Genomic DNA, 6,000 nt, shown 5'->3' on the forward strand with positions numbered 1-6,000 from the left:
AATTAGTTGTCTCCCATGGATTTGTGTCTGACTCGTCACTAAAGAATCATCAGTGGTGAAAATCCTGAGAAGAGGTATAAGCTTTATAGCAAAAAAAAATTTTTAGGGGTACAAGGCTCTTCAGCTTCTAAAAGAGTCACAGACTTTCAGGGAGAAAAATGTTATACTCCGTAGAAAGAACCGTGAAACTCACACATGGAAGAAGTCTACTGGGATGCTGCCCTGAAGGCAGACACACCATCATCATCACGGGCTTCAGCAAAAGCCACCTTTAAGGGCCTTCATTTTAAAATAGCACTTTTTTAGACCCTGGGGCAAGGAGGGAGGGCCTTCCCTGCTGGCGTTTCTTTCTTAGGGATTAAGATAGAGACGATCCCTGGTAAAGGTGGACAGGCAGGACGATACTTCAATCGCCATCCACGAAGCAAATGCTGTGAGTTTTACTTCTCAGAGTGGGTCACTCTCTCTCCTGCCCAGTTTTCTTTGTAGCTCACCTGTGACCATAGAACAGAGTTGTTCTCTATTCAGAGCAAACTACAGCTCACACACAGGGCCTGAGCCCAGGCAGTGGTTCTGAGTGCTGGGCTCACTGAATACAAATACTGGGACAATCCTGGAGGATAACCATGTAAGAATGTTTAGCAGGCACCTACCTAGTGTGTTTCTATTGCATGGTGGCTTAGAGTGAGTGTTTCAGGAGAAGGTAGAGAATAGCTTTCTCCAAATCGTAGGCTGCACAACACAATTCATTGAAGATGCACAGTACAATTCATTAAAATAAAAGGAAACTTTGATTTTGCTCTCACTCCAAGTATAAGACACATGAGCTTTTTCCTTTCCTTGACTGTCACGAGCAATAAAACAAAACAAATATCTCTCAATGTCTAAGAAAAACATCCTGCTAATAAATATAATCCTTGCACTTATATTCAAAAATCTGCTCATTTTTGCATACCGTCTCTCTGATATCTATGTTATTATTTCTAATTTCTTTGAAAATCTAACAACCTCCACAGTGTTGTATCCAACCCCTATGGATGGTATCATATCCTGTGTGCCAAGGCCTAGTGGAATTCTTCATGAGATGTTAACAAAGCTGAAGCTAATATTTGCTTTTTTAAAATAGAAATAGACTGAACCCAAAAGCTCAGAAGTTCCTCTCCTTCTGAATTTCTTTTGACTGTGCATTTTAAGATTTAGCTCAAAAGCCTTCTACCTAGTATTTCTAAGTTCTATCTATCTATCTATCTATCTCACATCCAAAATCAGATGAGTTTCCCAGCAACCTCATACCTGAAGGTGCTCTGTAAGCCTATTCAATCTGACCCTAAAATCCATCAAAAGCTGGCATCTTGGGATAGAAATCAGTGCCATGATCACAATTCCCAATTAAGCCCAACCCTTACATTAAGTAAACTCTTTCTTAAAAATTGTTTTGATCATGTTGCCTTCTGTGGACATGCCATAGAGAACAAACACTGCTTAGCTTCTTGAGCAAGCATGAAACTGACAACTTAACGAATGTTTCCTGAAATGGGCGGCATTCCTCTGGCCAAAATGAAAGTATCCTCCAGCCCTGCCTTTTGTGACTACCGCATCACTGCAGGAATCGCCCCCTGTATACGTGGTACAGTCCTTCATGTGTACATGATCATGCCGCAAAGTCATCACTAGTGCTTTTCAGATAGAGAAAACCAGGACAGCAGGAATCAAAAGAATTTGCCTAAAATCATGAGAAATTTCAAGACAAGACAGGATGTCTCATTCTTGGATTGCTAGATTGCATAGCTTTTCAGAAAACTTGTCTGCCCTCGGGAGACAAAAAATGGCTCATTCAGATTGCTTAGTTCAAACTCCCATAAGTTATGGAACGAAAGATTAAGAAAAGAGGCAGTGTTCAAGCTAGTTCAAGATCAGTCCGATTATGAACTTCTAAAATTCCAACACATTTCAGCCCTGCAGTGTCTGATGGCTGGAACTGGATCCAGTAAATATACGTTATCTGGGGCAGGGAGGCAGCCTGTCAGGGCTGTGCTAGCAGGGTCGACTTGTTGCCCTCTGACTCAGCTGAATATTGCTCCCAAAGTGAATTTCCCCTGGACCGAGTTTAGATTGAGCGTGTTAACATCGTGACCATACTTGCAGCAACTTTGCAAAATATCCCTGGAGCAGTGAGAGAAAAATGACCATCTTTCAGCAGGGAAGGTAAGCTCTGAGGTTCTAGCCTGCTTGTATACAGTAGCACATTACAGTAAAAAAGAAATTGAGAAGAAGAAATAGAGGAGTACCTACTTGAGGAGAAGAAAGTCCCTCAGAGACTGTCTTCTTGTGCTAGAGAGGGCAGGAGAAGGGGCATGAACCTTTGCTGCCCGTCAGAGAGCTGCTGAGCATGGAGCCTGCATTTTCAGTTTTGGTAGAAGCTGTTCCGAGGCTGTTGTGACCATGAAATTAGGAAATGCAGAAGCTCAAAACTAAAGAACTAGCACCACCATTTGACTGGGATTGGAAAATCTCCTTCAAATAGTAGAGGAGGGGGTGGCCTTCCTTGCTCCAGCTAGGCCTGCTTCAAACTTTCATGGCACTTCAGTTAAATAGATGTTTAACAAGGGCAAGTCATGTGTTAATCTCCCCCAAAATTCTTTTATGTAATCCAGCTCATTTTCTCTGTACTCCTTATAAAGTTCAAAGTCTAGACAGGCATGCTGAGTTGGGGAAAAGAAAGTATTAATAAAGCCTTCATTTGGCACGTAAATTTTGTCCATCGGCAATTAGCTACTGCTAAAAGCAGGGGTGAGGACACACCTACAGGCATTTTTGTAACTGTCTCTTGCAGCCACTCAAGGACCTGCACTGCACTTCTCGTCACTGACTATTAGGATCTTGACTTGGTAACCTGCACAGGTTTGGCTTCTCTGACTAGGAAGTCCTTCCTCTGGCTTATGATAAACCACGTCGGATTTCCTGCAATCATTTACAAGCCTATGGGGGTTTTGTTTGGGTATTTTTGTTTGGTATGTGTAGGGGATGTGTGTGTGTGTGTGTGTGTGTGTGTGTGTGTATTTTATTTTCCCAACACAAACATAAATATCCTAAAGTAGAAAATTAGCTTAAAAATAATTGGGGGGCGGTGCTAAGGATGGATCCCTGGGCCTCAGCCATGCTACTCAAATGCTTTACCACAGAGCTATTCCCTCCAGACTCCCAAATTTTTAAACAATATTGAAATTTTAATAACATAAAATCTGCTATGGGATTTATGTACTATGTATAGTAAATACATATTTTTAAAAGGCATTAGGTTTTTGGACTCCACAAGCCTGCACAAGGCTGGCTTTCTGGAGGCAGGAGAGGACTGGGAAGAGGAGCCCCTCTCTGGCTGCTGCACTCTTCAGCTTCTCCCTGCAGTCTGATGCCTATCCAGCAAGAGGTACAGCTCGGAATCAGCTTGGGAAGGAAGAGACCAACACTCCCATAATTGATGCTTTCAATAGTTTTGAAATAAATGATCTCAACTGTCTTCAATTTTCTCTATATTCATGACTTGGCCCATAAAGTCATTTAATATGCAAATGTGCCTGAGATTAACTTCTCCAGAATATATATGCACAGCAGGGTACATTTTAGTTAATATGTGAAGTCTTTGATTTCAATTTTACCAAAATAAAATTTCAAAAACATTCATTTATACAAGGAATAATCATGTATACTAAGCATTTCAGAGATTTCATTAATATTTTACTGTGATTTCTGGTGAAAGGTAAATTACTTGTCAAAATCAGTTTAAATATTTTGAAAACAAAATATTTTAATTAATTAAATTCCATGATTATTTTATTTGCCAGAATGGGGAAATTATGCTCTTCAAACAGCATTTAGCCACCCATTTAAATCAATTGTGCACACAAAAACACAGAAGAAAATGACCTAGAACAACAGTTCTCAAAGTAGGACATCCAATAGATTCTGAACTGATTTTAGATTATATCCTTTTCATCAGAAAATACACAATATAAATGCATTATATAAAATGTCAATTAAATAAGTGATCCCTAAAAGACTATTACTGATATTCATTTGCATTCCAGTATGTGCTTTCTTAAGAGGAAAAGAATTAAAGTAATACACTTTTCACAACAGTAAACACTTTCACAACAACCAAGTGAGGTAGTACTGCCAAGAACCCATTTTACGGATGTGGAAACCATTTGATACAAGAATAAGTACCTACACCAGTGGAGCCAGGGCTTAAACTTGGATGTTTCAACTCAAGCCCTCCACTCCCACACAGCATCTGAGCCCACACAGAGTTATGCACAGGGTCTCACTATGCGAATTCTCAGGTCGAGTATGCATCCTGGCAAGACGGTGAAGATTTCATCAGTGAGCAGGTGAGAACATTTTCATCAGATTGACACAGAAAGGTAATTATGAACCATTTTGAAGTTGATCATCCTGATAAATTCACAAAAATATGTACTTGAATTAATATTGTTGTAAAATACTGTGTGCTTTCTCACAAAGAAAAAAATATCCCCTTTGAAGAAAAGCATCTAATTAAACCATATTCACTACTACTAGACAGACTTGGTGAAGAAAAAGCAAGAAGAAAAAAATTTAAATGAAGCTATATAATGCAGCATAATTGAAAAAACACAGAACCAATTAAATCTCATAAGTATAATTCAAAGACAAGTATTATGCCTTGATGCCTGACTCCCTCACATGTCTTTTCCAAATTTTAAAGAAAGCCTGACTTTTCGTCAAAATAATGCTACTCACTACATCTTTCTTTAAAAAAACAAAGAAGGCCAATATATAATTCCCTTATAGTATCATATTAAGAAACATAGAACAATGAAATTCTAGCATTTTTTTCAGGTTACAACCTTGTCCTTTTTTTTTTTTTTTTTTTTTGATACAGTCTCCTATTCCAGGAGTAGCCTGGTTTCTACAAGTAAAGTAAAGCAGAAAATTGATGCAATCTGTCTGGGTCATTCAAGCAAAATCTTGCTGTGATCTGGGTGATTTGGGCTAAAATAAAAATCAAGGCTTTTTATTTCAAGTGTGTGCTTTGTCCAATACCCCAGCCAACAGCAGAGTTGAGGACTCAGATATATCAGTAATTGCCTAAATTCTCCATTTGTCCTTATTAGCAATGTCCTCATTGCCCACTGCCCAGAAACTACCTCAATTCCATCTCACTACAAAAGCAACTTGGAGTTTCTAGTTTCCTTCATGAAGAACAAGCAGAATTGAAGAGCTGCTCCCCTGGAAACACCAGTCAGTGCTGACCACCTACCCAGCCATCTTTTAAAGGAAATTGCCCTGCCCTCAGGTCCTGTTGCCTAGACAACCAAGGAAGCCTACAACCAAGTGAAGTCCCAGCCCCCAGCACAGATCACTGATAACTGGGCCGTGGTGAGGTAACTGATCCAGGAACAGCTGGTCTGGAGTCTGCTCAGTGACCTGGGACACGACCTAACGCTGAACTTGACCAATCAGGCCAAGGCTCTCCAGACTATGACTCTGGAAACCTTGCTTGAGGTTGTGAGCTTCAGAGAGGATGCCTAGGGTGGAAAGAAGGACGCAGCAGACAAAGTCCCCTAGGAAATGGAGCCCTATAGGGCCAGAGAAAACCAGACAGCCAAGAAGAGCAGGCACAGGGCACTCATGACTTCATGGCAGGGTCAGGCTCCTGCTGCATCTGTCACCCCCAGCAGCAAGAAATTATGCATATTCTTCAGTACCTCTTACGACCAGGTGTCCATCTTCCTTCCCATCAAAAGAGCATGATCAAGGAACCCTACTCCATTGTTGGTGGGAGTGCAGACTGGTGCAACCACTGTGGAAATCAGTTTGGAGATACCTCAAAGAACTAGGACTGGAAGTCCCAGCTATTGCCCTGCTGGGTATCTTCCCCAAAGAATTAAAAGAATCATACCACAGCGATATGTGTGCACCCATGTTCATAGCAGCGCAGTTTGTAATAGCTAAAACCTG

At 40.6% G+C, this 6,000-nt stretch overlaps 1 protein-coding gene across 1 annotated transcript in view; it reads right to left on the reverse strand.

Moving 5' to 3' along the window:
• The window catches only part of Esr1 (estrogen receptor 1), a 426,367-nt gene extending 423,796 nt beyond the window's left edge, over positions 1–2,571 (reverse strand). The window contains exon 1 of the mRNA XM_021237950.2: positions 2,293–2,571. The gene's annotated coding sequence lies outside the window, so the exon portion shown is untranslated. The remainder of the gene's footprint in view (positions 1–2,292) is intronic.
• Between the last annotated feature and the right edge of the window lie 3,429 nt (positions 2,572–6,000).

Source organism: Heterocephalus glaber, unplaced genomic scaffold (genome assembly GCF_053883595.1).
Source record: "Heterocephalus glaber isolate CG9 unplaced genomic scaffold, H.glaber_assembly_v1.0 deba00001593, whole genome shotgun sequence".
NCBI classification, from domain to species: Eukaryota; Metazoa; Chordata; class Mammalia; order Rodentia; family Bathyergidae; genus Heterocephalus; species Heterocephalus glaber.